The sequence below is a fragment of the Botryllus schlosseri genome, chromosome 2, assembly GCF_051294905.1.
Source record: "Botryllus schlosseri isolate E-star chromosome 2, Bs_hap1, whole genome shotgun sequence".
Taxonomy (NCBI): domain Eukaryota; kingdom Metazoa; phylum Chordata; class Ascidiacea; order Stolidobranchia; family Styelidae; genus Botryllus; species Botryllus schlosseri.
The window spans coordinates 24,398,810-24,416,972 of record NC_137237.1 but is presented as its reverse complement, the minus strand read 5'-3'; the positions used below and the strand labels follow the sequence as shown (position 1 = coordinate 24,416,972).

Here is an 18,163-nt window from a genome sequence, read left to right as displayed (position 1 = left end):
GATGGTACGTGAGTGTGGATTCTAAGACGTTATTCAAGAAAAATTACATCGCGGATGTTGTCGGTAATTGTGGGCTGCTTTCGGAAATGTGGGTGGTTTTGCACAAAAAGAATCGATGATGTATATAACATCGATGATGTTTGCATCGAAGACGCAAACAAAGACATATTACTACAATAAATCAAACAAAACCAGAAGAAGATAAAATACTATCCATATGCCAGCAAATGTTATTTTTATGATACAATTGTTCTTAACCTACCCCCTAACCTGGCATTGCGTCGCGTCACCGCCCTCAATTCAAGTAAAGGCTAAATGAAAATATGCCGCGGGTATAGGCTACAATACTAACATAATTATGACAATATGGGGTGATGGCCACTGCTTTGACATAGTCCGAATAGTCTGAACTGAAAACAGATTAGGAATAATAAAAATTAGAAACTATTCCTGACGTTACGTTGAGTTTCAAATAAACTTGCGTGCTTCTTATGTCTCATATATATCGGATAAATATTTGATAAATCTGCCGCTGAGGTAGCTCCCAAAAGTTTACCACAATCATGGTAGTATTTATTTAAGTATTCATGATGCTTCGTTCAACACTTATATGATAATGATCATTTTACAAGTAAACCATTTATGATTCCGGGACTGCCGACTCCTATCTCGGCCGACTACCCTTCTAGGCTTTTGCTGGACAGCTTCTAGTGGGATTGGAAGAATGAATGGATTGAAACGATACTCTTCAAATTCAATACAACTCAGCAGTCACTCGTATGTAATAGTACATATAAACGAGCTGTTCTTCTACAGCAGTGGTCGGGAACCTATGGCTCGCGAGCCATATGTGGCTCTTTTGGGTAAAAGATATGACTTTGCTAAATTTTGATTTTTGTACTTTATTTTCCAATATTGCAACAATTTGCTGCAAATTTTCATCGCGACCAAAATAATTATTTTCGTAGAAGTATAAGCATGTCTTTGAGAGGTCAAGATAGTGTCATATTCAGGGTTGCGGGATCGGACCACCTATTCAAAATCCTTAAATTTAATTTGCCAAAGATGTAGCTTGCAAAAAATCTGTAACTCAGTTTCGCATCCTGAAATAAGACAACCAGCATGATTAGTACGATTTTTTGCAGAGAAAATATAGCGCACACGACGAAGTAGTGCAACCATGACGTCAAGAATTTTCAATCGTGACGTAACAGTTGATTGACATGTATGGCTCTTTGGGAGTTAAGATGGAAAATATAGGGCCAATATGGCTCTTCGGACGAAAAAGGTTCCCGACCACTGTTCTACACCAATCGTAACGGCGGCTTGTATTCGTATGATGCTGGTTGCAGGAATACGTATGTAAGGTTTCGATAAAAGCAATGATCGGTATTGCTGTGTTTCGTGTTCATTTTGCTTTTTTTACCGATGGTCCAACTTGAAGGCTGCATCAATTGTTATTTCACCTTTCTCTACTCAATATTTGATTGTACTATCAGTCACCGGCCTATATATCGTGTTAGCATGTGAGGCATCTAGAACGAAAAGTGGTAGTACTTCTTGCGACAAATCATATTTTTCCACGATACAGCGTCATCTCAATCGACATAATTGTTGTTTTGTCTTCTAATATTGGTTATGCTTAATTTTAAGGAAGCAAACTGAATGTAATCGACAGTAATCGTGATGACTCATTCCAGATTTTGCTGTGATCGTAATTGTGGTCGCAATGGTCAGTAGTCGATTACGTTGACACAGTATATTGACGATTATAATCGTCCCTGTCTCCTAATGGGAAAACAAGAGAAACGCAGCATTGAGGTCGGATGATAACGATGCGGCAAAAGAACGTAGAACATGTTCGGCATTTGCTGTCTCCAGAGATTATTTACGTGGAAATTTTTCCTGTTAAAATCTCAAGTTTTGATATGAATGTTCTTGATAATACGAACATATTTTTATTTTCGCAGCACAGAGAGAGAGAGAGATAGAAACCCGAAAAAATTGACCCAGTGAAAATATAATTTTCGGCGGTCTAGCCTGAATGTACGTCAAATCAAAAAGGACCTCTAATTTAAACGACAGTGAAATAATCAAGCGATCTATTTACATCTAGTGCCAAATATTTCCAGTACTATTTCCGGCACTAAAATCAATCAGTGGCGTTTTATCAGGTGTCGGGATCCTGTCTGCTGCACACTAAATCTGGCAATGGGTACTAAGCAAGCGTTGCGTATCTCAAATCTCTTCTGTTTCAAATACAAGCAGTCCAAAACATGCAATACGGAACAGCTTATTCAGAATATAGATACGTTAAATGGCGAGATTCGCAAGATTGCTTGCTCGTCCGATAGCAGTCGAAATAGAGAAAGAAATAACAGCAACAGAGCAATATAAAGGTAAACGAGAACGGACGGCGCAACAATTAAATTAACCAATCATCAACCAAAACAGAACAATTAAGACTTGTCGAAGAAAATAACGGAATGCAGTTGAATTAAACTGACTCACTAAAACATCCAAACTGATTAACTAAACACATGACTCGTCAAAACAGATGCATGAAAAATCGAAAAATTTGCATGAAAAAATGGAGAAAAGTTGCAAAAAGTTGCACGATAGGATTCCTGCAGACAGCTTAAAACACCATACTACATAACTTCTGAGAATTTTGGAAGCTGCCGGACGCTGTAAAAAAAGTTGCAAAAGTTGCAAAAACTTGCGCGGGTAATAATCAATTTCCGCCTTCAGTTAAGTAACAGAACAACAGGCAAGGAAATGAAAACAAAAGAAAACTAAAGAGAGCAATATTGACGGCTTCCGTTGTTAACAGCTTGATCTTGTGTTCTGAAAATAACATTTTGACCCGAATAGACAGTGGTAATAGTATCGTAACATATAAAGCTAACCAAAACAACAATTGCATTTATTCCTAATATATCACTGTGCTCATGAAATATATTCTTGGTACTTGGAAAAATAAATTTGCAATAGCTAGTTTTATATTTATGATAGGAAAGGAGTGCGATAGATTGCTGGTACGTTGTTCCAAAATTTCACACCTATATGAGATAGGAAATTTCTTGACAGTCTAGAGATGATTTTAATGAAACGAATAGAGACTGATTTTGTAAATGGTGAATTGAACTGGGGTATTGGAAGAAATCGTCAAAATACTCAGGTAATGTTCTTGCGTCGCATTGCTTCGTGATTTTGACAATTTCAAATTGATGTAAATTCGAGACCTTTAGAATGCAAAATTTACTAAAATCCGGATTGACATTACTACGTGCTGGTGTATTGCATATAATTATAACTTTAATTGGATGTAGTAAAAAAACTTTTTGGAAGATCACAACGCATTCAACTACAAACGGTTGGTCCGAGAATTGGCATCTGGATATGGAAACCTTTGAACAAACATGGGCATTATATTTCACTCGCTGTTCAGTCATCTTGATATATTTTCTGATAATATTGTTGATTGTAGGGAATAGAAAGGGGAAAGGTTCCACTGCACTAAATTGCTTACAACCGAAAATAGTACAAGAACCAATTTTGCTTCAAGATAAGGTATTAATATTATATTCCAACCGATTATTTTAAATTTAAAATAGGTGGTTGACATAAAACTGATTCAATTAATGCAACGTTATTTGAGTATTTAGGTAAAAACTTACATACATGATTGAAGTTTATTTATGTACATAATATCAGTGAAATTCTCCAATTATGATAAATATAATACCCCGAAATATAATTCTGTTGATGTATTTTGATTTCAAACAGTCTTCAGCGTGTCGAAATAACAAGTAGATTGAATTTCTGAACTTTATAGTACGACTGAGCCAATTTTTTATCTTGCCCATACAGCGAAAATATGAGATTTTAGTCAAAATAGCCCCATGGATTGTCTCCAAAAATAGAGCCAATTTGGAAAAAAAGAAGGTCATATTCGGAATCAGTGCCCTTCAAAACCCCTCAAACCACTCTTACGTTGTCTGCCTAAAAATATGTGTTGACCAGTGTTATGAACTGGTAACAAATTGTGCAGAGCGCGGAAAAAACAAGCAGGTGTATGTCTAGTTAAATATGTGCAACGAGAGCACGTAGCATATATAATATATTAGTGGATTTGGTGTCTATGTCCAGGGGTTCTCGACCTTTGTTTAGATGTGGCCCATTTTTCCGGTTTGGAAATGTTCTGTGGCCCACATTTTTTCATGGAGTTATTGTCATTTTCAATGTGTCGAAATCGTCGGCGATGATATGTGGCATTTTTTCACTTACTAATCATATTTGAATGTAGACAGACGGGCACATGAAATCGCGCAACGCGCGACGAATATATTCAAATTGAATAAATCTCCATCAAGAAACGACCAGCGAAATAATTTTGGGCTCCTTCAAGCTCCCCAATTAGGGGTTTGGGGTGCGGCAGTTACGACCCTAGTAGATCGCATAACTGGTATGTGCATTATGGCCGTCCACTGTTCCACTCACGTCGCGAAACCTAATGATCTAATCCAGATTGGGGTCTTAGTTCCATTACGGCGGGGAATAATATAACGATTCTTGGATAGCTTCAAAAATTTATTTGATGAATGGGATTCTACCAAGAAGTGGAGAATGAATTTAATAATATGCAAGCTGTACAATGTACATAGTAGGGATGGTATGAACCTCTGAAAGGTTCAGGTTCGTGTGAACGCGAACCTTTTTGAAAGGTCTGTGTGAACGCGAACGTGAACCTCATGACGTCACGTGACGTCATATTGCTAATTCCAACCCTACATTTCAGTGAAGTCATAGCCTATATTAATGTACAATCGTAGGCCTACACGATACCTAGCGACGACTCGGGCCACATAATGCCACAATGCTGAAATACATATTGACGTTTTGAACGTAGCCGAATGTATCAACTGGAGAAATCAAATGATATAAACAATCCCATTAAATCAATATCTTCCGTCGCTTTGCCAACAATATCGACGAGGACTTGCAAGGTAATATAAGCTTACGCCTTAACGGTCTAGGTCAGACCGGACCAGAGGTGGTCAAAGTAGTCAAGAAAGCTACTCAAGTAGAAGTAGAAGTAGCGAAGAAAAAATCTACTCAAGTACAAGTAGAAGTACTTCTTTCATAAGCAACCTAAAACTACTTGAAGTAGAAGTAGAATTGACTGACTTTAAATCTACTCAAGTAAGTAAGTAAGTAAGTAGTTGTGAAAACGATCGTAATTCGTTGACATGGATTATCAAAAGGTGCAAATTGAGCTATGCGAAAGGTGCAGAGCTTCATTCTCATGGATGCATAGATTGCATACCAGGAGGTATCCAATTTTCGAAAGCATAAGCATTCGTCCGCATCATGGCATGGAAACGATAGTATTGATATGGAAATGCGATACTAATCCTCTTTTTAATCGAACATCACGTCTTTGAAGATATCATGGTATGGCACCCTCCCCCATGTTATTAGGCCTGTAGTTTAGACGAAGAGCAATACGGAGAAGTTGTATAGGATATGGTGTAAACACTTTGCGCGATAAGTAAACATTAATAAAAAATATGGAGGATCGTAAAAATGCCATATGTGTAGTTTTATTTCCGAAAATTAAAGGCATTACCACACTTGCTTTCATACTTCAACCTCTATGTTATCAAAAAAAGAACCGATATTAATTAGAACTCAAACTATATGATACTAGGAATTTTAAGTGAAATATAAATACTACTTCTAAAAGCGGAACATTCATTTCGTGTCTTTGGTCCAGAAAGTTTCGAAGGTTGGTATGCTAAAACAGCTCTAAAACTAAAAAAAGTCAGAGTCCACTTTTTCAGATTAGGGCACGCCATGGACTGCTAGATAACGACATGAAATGCTAGATTGCCAAACATAACATTTTTAGACGTTATGATGAAGTGGCGAGATTGCGCAGTGGTATAATCCGCGGCTGCAACACCAATGGGGTTGCGGGTTCGAATCCGACCGAGGTCGACTTCAGAATTCCTATACCTAAGTGATGGCGGTTTATCTAGGCTCCTTCTCATCCCCTCATCCGCGTAAGCGGTATCTTACAAAAAGCCTAAAAGTGGGCCGTGCTATAAGTTGGCAGTTATAGAATAAAAAATTAGGAATATCGACCTGGTATAAAGGACCATAGTAGTCGACAAAAACCATGAATATTAAAAAAAGAACGCTATGATGAGTCATAATATTATATACTGTGATGAAGTATTCGACATGACGACGGGCGACAATGCGGTGTGAACGAAATCACGCCAACCCGCTACCTAAATTATATTCACCGATACCATAGTGATATCATACGGGCTACCCGTTACGAAAATTCTGGGCCTTAAACAAATTTTATGAAAATTAAATGTTGATGGCCCGTGAAAACAGCCCCGAAACTCCTCAGGCTATCTTTCCGTCTGGAGGATTAAACTACTTCTACTTGACAAACTGAAAATAGCGAAAAGTAAGTAAGTAGATCACAAAATATTATGAAGTAGAAGTAGAAGTAGCGAATATCAGATCTACTTGAGTAAGTACCAGAAGTAGAGGAAAACTACTTGAGTACTTCGAAAAAGTAGAAGTACTTCGTTACTGACCACCTCTGGACCGGACAATGTATTCTGCGTCGGAGTATTGCTACTAGGGATGGTGTGAACTTGAGGTTCACGTTCGCGTTCTGTGTGTGAACTTCGGAAATTTAGAGGTTCGCGTTCACAACAGAACCTTGGTAGGTTCTGCACAGTGAACCTTTTTCATATATTACAATTTTCACTTCAATATGATATTTTTGGTTCGAATTTATTGCATTTCAACTGCGGGCCACTCTATGCAGGACGCTGGCAGCATAAAAAATCAACACAAACGATCATGCACCTTGACAATCTCAAAGATTTTACTTGCTTTGTTACAAAAGTTTGCACGAAATATCCAGCTTCCCGTTTATGAATATTTAGTGACTCTCTGCTGTGAGCTTGACCCGCAATCACGCAACATCGTGAGCGACATGCAGTACCTGTAGTCAGCGAATGATGCTTATTCAACCAATCAATGAGATTGATATCGCTTTTTGATGTAATAAATCTAGCAGTCAATCTTGACTTCATATGTTTACTGTATCATTAAAACAAAATCCGTGCGATTGAGGCGTTGGCTACAGTTGTATCACTTGTGGGGTAGCCTAATATCGGTACCAAATATGGAAACATGTTCTATACGCTCTGCCCAATATCAATGTAGCAATAGTCAGACGCCGAATACATTGTCCGGTCTGGCGAAGACCGTTAAGGCGTAAGCTTATATTCACTGGCAACTCCTCGTCGAAATTGTAGGCAAAGTGACGGATGATATTGATTTTATGGGAGTATCATATCATTTGACTGCCTCAGTTGATACATATAGCGAGGTTTCAAACGCCAATATGTATTTAAGCATTGTGTCATTATGTGGCCCGAGTCGTCGCTAGGTATCGTGTACATTATTATAGGCAGCACCGTAACTGCCGCACCCCAAACCCCCCAATTGGGGGGGGGGCCGAGCTCGATGGGGGCCCAAAATTATTTCGTGAATTAGCATAAATCATAGAGTATTTTTTGAAAATTTAGGCAATTTTTTCAAAATTCAAGTAGCCCTTTATCTTTATTATTGGATATTGGGCCATTACCGCGCCACGACCTACCAAGACATACAATCAAGTTTTAGGCCATATAACATGCGACTCCAAGAAGTGTGCCAGAACGATTAGCAGCGAGAAAAGCTTGGCCGAAAAGGTCTATGCCCTTATGCAGACCAAAGACTTCGCTATATATACAAAATACATATAGGTTTAATTGTCCATAGGCGCCTAAATGACTGGCGCCGAATGTTCCTGTCTTTGCAATCTGAACCTCACAGGACAAATACCATCCCGCTGGGAAAAATTTTATGCCAGTGAAGAAATACAAATTTGAAATCGTGTGCGTCTCTTAGTTTAGAAGCCTACGTTTGGGCGGTTCTATATTTTTTGATATAGCAGACTGGAAGTCACGAAATAACATCATGTAACGAAGTCATATCAACGGTTCCACCCGCCCGAAGATGATTAATTATTATTTACGGGCCCTCCCGTTTTCAAGACACTTCACTCAGCTCTACCGGTAAATCTAATTTCGTGAGTAGAGAGGACAAAAATTGATAGGATTATATATGCAATCGCCAATCTGATTGACCGATTTTATCATAAATTATCGAAAATTTTCGCGCTTCGCGCTGGCTCACAATACAGTACAGATAATTTCGTGACAAACGCGAACAACGTGATGGGGGGGTCGTTTTATCACCCTATGGGAGCCCAAGACCCACGTTTTTGGAGGCCTGACGAGGTGCTGTTTCGTTCCTGCCAACGGCTATACGCCCGAAGATGTTTAATTATTATTGAGTGGTCCTACCTTTCACAACACACCTCACTCAGCTCTACCGGCAAATCTGATTACGTGAGCAGAGAGAAGATAAAAATTGATAACAATGTATGCAATTCCCGATCATACTGACCGATGAAATCATGAATTCTAGAAATTTTGCGCGCTTCGCGCGCTTAGGTCACAAAAGCTGATTCACTAAAGAAACTCCCAATGACCATGATGAATAGTGGTAAACAGTGTATCGCCGGAGGGGGGTCTGGGTGGCGAAGCCCCCCAGACGTTCGGTCTATAACCCTATGGGGGGCCCAAGACCAAAGTTTTTTTGGGGGGGGGCTGACGAAGTGCTGTTACGGCCCTGATTATAGGCTATCACTCAATTGAAATGTAGGGTTGGAATTAGCAATATGACGTCACGTGACGTCAGGAGGTTCACGTTCGCGTTCACACAGAACCTTTCAAAAAGGTTCTCGTTCACACGAACCTGAACCTTTCAGAGGTTCACACCATCCTTGCTACGTTGATATTGAGCAGAACGTAAAACGGATTTGTATTCTTGCAACCGCTATTGACCTCGTACGCTTGCTAGATTTTTTACAGCACAGCAGACAGTCACCGAATATTCACAAACGGAAAGCTGGATATTTCGAGCGGACTTTTGTAACAAAGCAATTAAACTTTTTGAGATTGTCAAGGTGTATGCTCGTTTAGTGTTGATTTCTTTTACTGTCACCGCCAGGCATAGAGTGGCCCGCAGTTGAAATGCAATAAATTTCGACCAAAGATGTTAAAATGAAGTGAAAATTGCAATGTATGAAAACGGTTCACTGTGCAGAACTTACCAAGGTTCGTTTGTGAACGTGAACCTCTAAAATTCTGAGGCTCACACACAGAACGCGAACGTGAACCTCACGTTCACACCATCCCCAGTCCATAGTACTAGGGTTACCATATGTCATCCCCTTTCAGGAAATCGAAAATGTCCTCCGAGGATGCCTAAATGTCCTCATTTTTCCAAATTCGTCCTCTGTTATATAGCTATGACAACCAGACTAATTGACAGGCTGAACTAAATAAACGCCATAAATGACACGAAATGTGTGATGCGGACGTTCGAGTGGGTCATTCGGGAGTAGGACGGGTAAATGACCTTTTTTTAGTCAACACCATAGCAGTGTAGTTAGAAAGTGGTTGATTCGCGAGTCGAGTCCGAAAGATGACATTTTTAAAGTCAACACTACAGGATTTCAGTAGACGTTCTAGAACAGTGGTTCCCAACCTTTTTGTCTTCATTCCCTCTTCAGATTTATTCCGAGCCTTCATTCCCCACCAGGACCATAAAAACACTTTGTCAGCCCCGCCAAAAAAGGTTGGTCTTGGGCCCCCAGAACCACCTTAGCCCCGCTGAGCCTGTACGCATTTTCCCTGCAACTTATCAGCTACATTGGGTGTACTGTTAAGTGCGTCACCCTATTCCGACTGAACGCGCGAAGCGCGAAAAATTTATATAATTCGTGTTTGAATCAGCCAATATGATCGGGAATTGCATATATTTTGCTCTCAATTTTTTATCCGCGTTCTGCTCACGTAATCAGATTTGCCGGTAAAGCTGAGTGAGGTGTGTCGGAAAAGGTAGGACCCCTAAATAAGAATAGAACATCTTCGGGCGGACCCGTTGGTATATTGACTTCTTTACATTGTGCTATTTCGTGACCTCCTATATCTGCTATGTCAAAAGATATGGAAATCGCCAAAACTAAAAGGCACACACGATTTCAAATTGGTATTGTTGTACTGGTAAATACCAGTAAAAACTGGGGGTGCGGCAGTTACGGTCCTGTTCCCCACTACCCAGCACTTTTGTCATCACAGAGCAGCTATTTGCTGGCTTGACTACACAAGACACACAGCCATGCCAGTACGCAAGACAATCGCCAATAACTGTAACATAAAACGTATTGTTAACTGATAACAGTAATGCTCAAAATTCCGCGAAAGCGTTATTTCACGTCAAACTAGTCGTTTCGGATGCGTTTGTGACGCCATCATTGGCCAGCCAGAGTTAAAAATGAGGTTTTGTGAACAACATGCAATATAATTTTCGATACATATATTCCAGAGCAGTTAACTGGTAACGGTAATTGCGCATGTGTCTCCGTGAATATGTAGACTGTCCTCTGTATAATTTTGAACAAATGCGTCTATTCCCCACCAGAAACCATTGAATTCCCCACCAGTGGGGAATTCCCCACCGTTTGGGAACCACTGTTCTAGAATCAACAGTTTTCTATTGTTCGGTTTAGTCTGACTTTTATGATTGGTAAAAAGTGATCTACTTTCCGGATTCCTAAATATCCTAACCCTTCATGGTATGTATATGATACCTACTGAAGATGCCATGTCATGTGGTTCTCAACATTTCTTTACAGCCTAATTGCCAAATTGTTAGTTGAATTGTACTTGATTGCTTTGCTGGATGACGATCGTTCATCTTCAACCTCCAAGCAGCCAACGAGAAAATGAATTCAAATCGGAAGACGCACATGTACATGATATGTAATTTAATATTTCGACACACCCGACACGTTTCATATACCAATGCTATTATCGAGATCAGATCAACTTCAATCAAATGCTCCCTTCATCTGTAAAATATCATGACGACGGAGCTGACTAGCCGCGGGTCCCGTGACCAGCTGACTACACCACAAGATCTCCCGGCAAAGTCGCCACAGTAACAATCGGTCCTGGTTTCACCAGTGCTTCCGATGCATGCGAGCTCTGCATTCGCTTGCCCGGGTTTCATTTTCACTCCGGGGCATAAAGCAAATGCGTTTCGTTCATGGTTTATGACACGAAACTAAAGAAATGGGATAAATACTTGAAGAAAATTCCTGTATATCTGCTTACATTTTAGGGTTTTAGGGGCATTTGGACCAGGGAATAGTATTATGGTATGGTATGGAATGATGCTATGGTATGTTGGACGAAGTGTCGGTATGGATTATGGAAAGCTGCAAGTATGGTATGGCAATTTTGATGTATGGAATGGTAATTTTTTCCATTCTTTGGCAGTTTTGTCAGATCCATGACAAATATACTACTTTCGAATTGTCTAATCCAGTGGTTCTCAACCGGGGGTCCGCGAAGCCTCTAAATTTCCAAATTAGGTGATAACCTAATTTGCATTTTTTAAATTAGGAATATCACCAGTTAGTTTCGCTTCGTTACTAGTAGAACTCGCATAAATAGAATGGCCGTCTGAGATGAAATACCCTGCTGTGCAGACTCATTTTTGTTGCTAAATTACCAATAGCTTGTTGATACAAAAATTGTGCCGTATAAAAATGTTTTGTTGAGGATTGTGTAAAAAATGAACAGTTGGATTAGTAAGGTCAATTACGGTAACTTCGAGATGTTTACAAAAATCCATTTTCTCTTGTGATAGACATAACCATTTTTCCATAATAACTTCAAGATGAGCTGTTAGATAGAAATGAACAGGCTTGACGTTATCTGTTCAATAAAAGAAATTGTTTGTCAATTTTGGTGCCATATTTATTGCGATCATATCCAAATGTGTCGTCGGAAGCGTTACGCGTTGTTATTACATTCGCCACCACCTCTCTTTGTTCAAATGGATTTTCAGCACTCGTTCATATCAAATCGACGGCGCGGATTTTCAAGACAAGACTACGTATTTCAAGAACTGCAGTTGCAGGATTCGTTTTGAAATAATAAAAGTCAACCCAATGTCTACATCAGGGGTGGGCTGGGCAACCTGCGGTCGTAGAAGGGAATTTGTGCGGCCGTGGACACGTAATTCCATTAGTATGTGTTGGTGGCCGTCGACATGAAAATTGAAATTACGAATTCACTCCCAAATTTTTTAGAGAAATATTAAAATTTTCTTCGCGCTCCGCGTGATTCAATACGACTTCATTTTTCGATTTTAATACAGTAGGGCTTGTTGCAATATGAGCCGGAGTCGGAAGCGTGTGCTCCTCACGAAAGAAATTTGTTTCTGGTACATTTTGGCGATTCCAATATATTTCCACTATACCGACAATTATGATGAGGAGTGGGGGGTCAAGAAATAACAGCATTCAGCAAAGTGACTAATAACAATCGGCACAATCGAACATGCATTACACTGGGCAACAATTTTGGAAAAAAATTTGTTGACTTCGATTTTGCACTTGATTTAGGCTAATTTTGGCTTGCTGATTCCAGAATTGCCACTGGTTTTCTTCTATCACGTCATGTTTTTGCTCTGCGACATATGCCCAAAATATGCAAATTTTCACGAATTTAGCCATATTACTTTTCCATACCGTATAAAAATCCACACTTTTACCATATAATAAGTTATCTAGCCAAGGTTTCAATTGAATTATTAAGAATAAAGATAGTGGTATCGATCTCTAGGCCGATGCTTTCTCCCATTTGTGGTTAGAGGATGCAACCACCCGAGGATATTTCACACACATATTTGATGCAAACTGCAGGATATGGCAATAAAATAAACATTACATTTACTATCAGCTATAGGTCCAATGCCCCATTCAACTTATGCAGTGTAACTTTTAAACTGCTATATGCTCGATAATTTGGATCAAGATGAAGATCTTAGGGATAGCAGGCCTAATGATGTAGATTTTGAAATTGAAGATGATTCAGAATGTAGAGTAGTCTATCAACACAAGTTATTGATCTGACATAGGCTTTTGGACTTGGAATATAAATTTTCGGAACTTTTAACGTCCTTATGAAGTGAGAAACGACTACTTGGCAAGGTAGAGAAGGTATCTCACTTTCGATCAGGAGAATCAGCCTTTTTTTCGTCGGCCTACTTTCGGTAGCTTTTTGTAGCCTATCGCCATGATACTGGTATTGGCATGATACTTTCACCATGGATTACTGGAGGAGTTAGGAATCCCCATTTAGAACTCAAGTGAATGACAAATGCCTGTAGGTAGCTCAAAAAGGATCCTAAAGTGTGGCATTCTCCAAAATGGCAACGTCTTAGGTGCAGTAACAATTGCACACTCAGTTAGTCTTCGTGAATAATACAGAAACGTTGAGAACAATACAGAACATAGAATTGTTGCAATATCACGAGCACGATTGGATCGTATGTGTTAGATTTGAAATATTGTGTTTTCTTTGTTTTTCAGACAATAAGGATGCACAGCACATGCAACCCTGATACACATGTGCCACTGCCATATGTTTATGTCGGACAACAGAAATTAAAAAAAAAAAAACTAAAATATCTTAATAATTTTCCTGAAAACCTTGATATAGTCAGAGATGGCCAAGGAGGAAATGTCCCCCATGGGGATGATGGGGATAAGATACCAGAGTAGATTGGAGCTTACATATGTTAGCTGACTATTGCTCGAGTATCAAACTATAGACAACCTACAGAATTATGGGTTATTAGCGTGAATTTGGACCGTGAAACTCTACTTTATTTGTCCAGTACAAGCAATATCAGTTTAAATCAACCAAATAAAGCAGTGCAAATGTTTATTTGATGTCTAATGATTTACTTTCGACTGTTTGTAGTTTTTGAAACGTTTTATACCATAAACACAAAATATTAAAGTAGTGCTATTTTGTGGGTTTTGAGGCAATGTGGGGGGTGCCTAACCAGGGCTGTGGATTCGGAGTCGGAGTCAGTGGAGTCGGAGTCGGAGTCTGGGTAATTTTCGCTTGATGGAGTCGGAGTCGGAGTCGGAGTCGTGAAAAATATAATAGCTGGAGTCGGAGTCGAAGTCGTGGGGAAAATACTGATTGGAGTCGGAGTCGGAGTTTGTGAGAATGACCCTGACTTCGACTCCGACTCCAACTTCTCTATCATGAAAACATTTGCTTTTAAAGAATTTTCAATATAATATTTATGTACCACCAATCACTGTTATTAATAACCATACAGATCAGGTGCGGCCATCCCGTGGCACGCAGGCCAAATTTGACACACGAGAAGGTTAGGTGTGGCCTGCGAGGTAATTCTCGAAATTATTTATGACATCAGGTACAATTGCCAGGCCAACCAAAATTTGATTAGCATGACCGCGAAATTTGATGATGACTTAAACAACAGTTCTGACGCATTGACGTATCCATTGACGTAACCCTAGCCACATTTATTCTATATCTTCGTACATGACCATAAAGTAGAATATTTCATAGCAGATTTATTTGACTTGAAATTTTTCTCGGTACATACTTCGCATGATTTATTGTCACTAGATTTCCTGCATTCAGTATTTGAGCCCCCTTCTGAAAATTATAAATACATATTATTCACAGAATTGAGTCTAACTATATTCGCAATTAGGAGATAACGTGTCGTCCAACATGCGGCTTCGCTTGTGCACTCGCAGCGAGATCGTCGACAAAACATTTGCACAAAATGATAGAGGCATGTTCACTGATACCGTCGATTCTGCTATGTCTAAACGTCGAATAATCCTGTCCTTGCCAAATGAGCCCAGTGGTATACAGATGCGATCCCCAATGTATGTTAGCAACATATTTATTGATATAATTCAGTCATTATCTTGCAAAAAAATTTCGCGCTTCGCGCGACCAGGGCCTGATTGCGCGCCGCACAGTTGCATGACATATTCTTATCAATTTTAGAGCGTATAAATCTTGTTTGCAATGTTACCTAATTCGGTTCGCTCCTATTGGACGACTAAAAAAAGGTTATCAACATTCCAGTTGCCCGCGCAATGGTTCGTAAATCTCATGTGTCCCTTTGGCCGAAAAAGTTGCCACCCTTGATATAGATAAAATTAGACATCACTTGCAAATTACAACTCAGTTGCACAGGGAAGAAAATCGCAATATACGTTTTCGCGATACAGTCAAAATTGATGCAATTTTTGGAATTATACCATGATACTGTAACAGAGCAAATGCATTTGCTGGTTTTGTAAAATTGGAAAAATGACGTAAAAATGACCAAACGATGCTTCCCACTTGACAAAATTAAAAATATTTGTAGGGTAGCTTAGCTGTTTAGGTCGAACAAATGATTAAGAAAGACTGCAAGTCCCAATTTTTGAATAGGCCTACTTGATTAAGTAGCCTACATGTAGACTAGACATAGGCTATGGTCTTGACTACTTAACTGAATTCCATTTATGACCAATGTCTATTAGTAGTAAAGAGTGTGTGTGCTTGTAATCAGGATAGTGTGCAATGACAAAATTAGTAAGTTCAATCTCTTTATTAGTTGCTGACTCATACACAAGAGCTACACTTGGATTTTTTATCAACATTTATATTATACAGGATTGGATATCTGCCATATTTGAATGATTCATACATTTCAGGATATTAGAGAGTACATGTTATAAAAACTTCAAAAAGGAAGGATATTTAGCAAATCTTTCTTTCACGTTAATTGTATAGTGGATAATTCGAGCTGTGCCACAATGAAACAATTTAGCATGCCACCGTTAATCATCTGTTTGCATAATTATGTTTAATGGTTGTATGATAGTCATTCAACCGACAATGTGGCATATAATTTTCGAAGTAAATTGGTAATAATGCTGGAGTCGGAGTCGGGAGTCGGAGTCGGTACGTATAAAGACTCAGGAGTCGGAGTCGGAGTCGGAGTCGGTATATTGAGAATGTGTGGAGTCGGAGTCGGAGCCGGAGTCGGTGGTAAAATTTACCGACTCCACAGCCCTGTGCCTAACCCAAAAACTTGACGTGGTAGAGAAAAACGGAAGTCATTTTTGAATTCAGCGCCCAAAAGTTAGTCCAAATCAATTGCCTGATCACAGTCAACAAAAACTGTGTCGACCAGTGTTAACATTTATAACTTAGGCCCTAAAAAACTGCACCGGTGAAACTGATCACATGGGCAGAGAAAGGATAAATATTTGATAGTAATATAGATACTGCTACTAATAATGACGGAATCCATTCGCAAATCTGAAAAATTTTCGCACTTCGCGCAAACATAGCCGATCTCAGCTACTATTTATAACATTACCACTCGCGATTTCGGACGCGTATAATACGCTGATATGAAAAGAACAATATTCCGAAGTTCACCGGAAATGGACAGTTTAACATAAGTAATTTGCATACAGTTAGTTCATTACAGCTATGCCCTGCATTGCGGCCGTAGGCTACATAAGTAAGCGAAATCAGTTTTTATTAATATTTTCATCATTTCAAAACATCACAAGACTGCGATACAATGAAAAGATAGGAAGGTGTCGAAACAGCTTGGAGTAGCCTTTAAGATCACACACCCACCTTAGCCTAGGCGAAGTAAAGAAGAGGCATCCAGAGGGATGGTGTGAACCTCCAAAAGGTTCAGGTTCGTGTGAACGCGAACCTTTTTAAAAGGTTCTGCGTGAACACGAACGTGAACCTCGTGACGTCACGGGACGTCGTATGGCTAATTCCAACCTAGCGATACCTAGCGATACCTAGCGACGACTCGGGCAACATTACGTCATAATGCGGCAATACATATCGACGTTTTAAACGTCGTTAAATGTATCAACTTGGGCAATCAAATGATATAATAATCTCATAAAATCAATATCTTCCGTCGCTTTGCCAACAATTTTGACGAGGACTTACCAGGGAATATAAGGGAAGCAAGGGACATTGTTACTGCAGTATTCTGCAGTGTTAGTTTAGTGTAGTTTAGCTCGTTTACTGTGGTGATTATTATCATTAGTTGATGAGGCGCCGCGTGTTCTGTCCTTTATATATGCTGATTGGGCGTCGCATCTTTAGTTCAGTTTGTTTGCTGTATGTACGTTGTTGCTTACGTTGCGTCATGTGTGGTCGTTATAGTCACCAACCTGTGTTTTAATCGTGCAGGCTTGTCTCTTTATCTAACTCTAACCGCAGGCGACCACTATTTTAAAACCTAATTTCACGACCCAGTTTCATTTGCTGTATTTGGACATTCCTTCGTTACATCAATTATTGCAATACATATCATTTCTACCTTCATCTACGGATCATCATTTGTCTGGATCGGTCGTGGGATTTGAGTTCAATTAAAAGTGGCATCAATAACTCTCCTTACGTTAGGAGCAGTTACAGACATAGTTTATTTTTGTCCTTGATGTTCTTGCGGCATATACACGACTCATGATATACATACACACGATCTGCGTATATGCGTACCGTGAGTAAATGATGTGCATATGCCGTCGGGCAAGGAAGATGCAGATATAACCTTGTAGCAGTTTTGGGATGACTCGAGTCATGACTTGATTCGTTCGTCTTCGCGGACCACTTTTGGCCGTCAGGGAGCCCCACGGACCCCCTTAACTTTCCGTTCAAATTTACCTTAATTATCGTGCAACCATGATATGAGTTGTGCAAAATTTAACTTTAGGATAGTGATAAACAGCAGCAAAATGACTTATCTTATAAATATTATCATACATTATATAGAAATTGCAGTGATAACCAACAACAAAATGACTTATATTGTAAATAATATAATGCTTTATGTAAAAATTGCATCGATTTTTATTATTTCAAAGCGAATTTTACCTAATGAAATAAGTGGTCGTGTCTTGAACACCCGCGCTCTTGATTTGATGTGAACGTATGCTGAAAATCCTTTTCCTCAAAGATGGGTGTTCGCGAATGTAATATTAACTCGTAACGCTCCAGACGACACCTTCAGGCTCCAACTTTGAGAAACAGATTTTTGAATGAACGTCCAGCCTAGCCATTCCTAT

The 18,163-nt window shown here is 39.4% G+C and overlaps 2 protein-coding genes across 2 annotated transcripts in view; both read right to left on the bottom strand.

Annotated features, from left to right (window-relative positions):
• Positions 1 to 18,163, bottom strand: part of LOC145456913 (uncharacterized) — a 185,142-nt gene that overhangs the window by 125,965 nt on the left and 41,014 nt on the right. The window lies entirely within an intron of this gene.
• The window catches only part of LOC145456849 (tubulin epsilon chain-like), a 297,431-nt gene that overhangs the window by 255,268 nt on the left and 24,000 nt on the right, over positions 1 to 18,163 (bottom strand). The window lies entirely within an intron of this gene.